General features: G+C 48.9%; 1 non-coding gene across 1 annotated transcript; it reads left to right on the top strand.

Moving 5' to 3' along the window:
- The first annotated feature begins 622 nt into the window (after positions 1-622).
- Positions 623-726, top strand: LOC111530463. Its single transcript, XR_002727819.1, has one exon. It is a non-coding gene; the product is annotated as a U6 spliceosomal RNA (small nuclear RNA).
- The last annotated feature ends 900 nt before the right edge of the window (positions 727-1,626 follow it).

Raw genomic sequence — 1,626 nt, 5'->3', positions numbered from 1 at the left:
CCCACCTCTGCCTCCCAAAGTGCTGGGATTACAGACATGAGCCACTGCGCCCAGCCTCAATTTGGTACTTTTTTTTTTGAGACAGAGCTTTGCTTTCCTTGCCCAAGCTGGAGTGCAACGGCATGATCTTGGCTCACTACAACCTCCACCTCCCGGGTTAAAACAATTATCCTGCCTCAGCCTCCCGAGTAGCTGGGATTACAGGCATGTGCCACCATGCCTGGCTAATTTTGTATTTTTAGTAGAGACAGGGTTTTGCCATGTTGGCCAGGTTGGTCTCGAACTACTGACCTCAAATGATCCACCCACCTCAGCCTCCCGAAGTGCTGGGATTGCAGGCATGAGCCACTGCGACCGGCCCGTTTGAGTGCTTTCTATCAATCCACCTTTGTCTCCTGACTCTTCCTCCTCTTCATATTGTTATTGAGTCCATCTAGTGAGTTTTAAATTTTTGTTATAAAATTTTTGTTTCAGAATTTCCATTTGAGGGTTGGTGCTATGGCTCATGCCTATAATCCCAGCACTCTGGGAGGCCAAGGCAGTCAAGTGACTTCAATTCAGGAGTTTGCGACCAGCCTGGGTGACATGACAACACCCTGTCTCTACAAAAAATACAAAAATTGTGCTCGCTTCAGCAGCACATATACTAAAATTGGAACAATACAGAGATTAACATGGCCCCTGTGCAAGGATGACACGCAAGTTCATGATGTGTTCCCTATTCCTGCTACAGTCCACTGCCCGTCACCTCGCTTTGCTTCCCTTCCCCGGATCCTGCCATAACGTCACAGGCCTGTGACATCATAGCCTTCCCATGTCCATCTCGCATTGCACCACTAAGGTTGGCAATTGGAAAACAATCTGCCCATCCCCACTCAGGCATGGCAGCTTGCCACCTACCGCTGTAGCCCTCGTGAAACAATAAATAAATAAATAAAAAATACAAAAATTAGCCAGGCATGGTGGTACATGCCTTTAGTCCCAGCTACTAGGGAGGCTGAGGTGGGGGGATCACTCGAGTCTGGGAGGCAGAGGCTGCAGTGAGCTGAGATCATGTCACTGCACACCAGCCTGGGCAACAGAGTGAGACTCTTGTCTTAAAAAAAAGACGGCCAGGCACAGGGGCTCATGCCTGTAATCCCATCTACTTAGGAGGCTGAGGCAGGGGAATCGCTTGAACCTGGGAAGGGGAGGTTGCAGTTAGCCGAGATCATGCCAGGGCACTCCAGCCTGGGCAACAAGAGTGAAACTCCGTCTCAAAGCCTCAAAACAAAACAAAATAAAACAACAAACAAGGCCAAGTGTAGTGGGTCATGCCTGTAATCCTGGCATTTTGGGAGTCCGAGGCAGGCAGATCATGAGGTCAGGAGATCGAGACCATCCTGGCTAACACGGTGAAACCCTGTCTCTACTAAAAATGCAAAAAATTTAGCCGGGCGTGGTGGTGGGTGCCTGTAGTCCCAGCTACTCAGGAGGCTGAGGCAGGAGACTCACTTGAATCCGAGAGGTGGAGGTTGCAAGTGAGCCAAAATCAGGTAACTGCACTCCAGCCTGGGTGACAAGAGCAAGACTCTATCTCAAAGAAAAGAAAAGAAAAGAAAAGAAAAGAAAAGAAAAGAAAAGAAA

Source organism: Piliocolobus tephrosceles, unplaced genomic scaffold (assembly GCF_002776525.5).
Source record: "Piliocolobus tephrosceles isolate RC106 unplaced genomic scaffold, ASM277652v3 unscaffolded_76, whole genome shotgun sequence".
NCBI classification, from domain to species: Eukaryota; Metazoa; Chordata; class Mammalia; order Primates; family Cercopithecidae; genus Piliocolobus; species Piliocolobus tephrosceles.
Note: the sequence above shows the minus strand (reverse complement) of the source record. Positions and strands in the feature narration are given on the sequence as shown.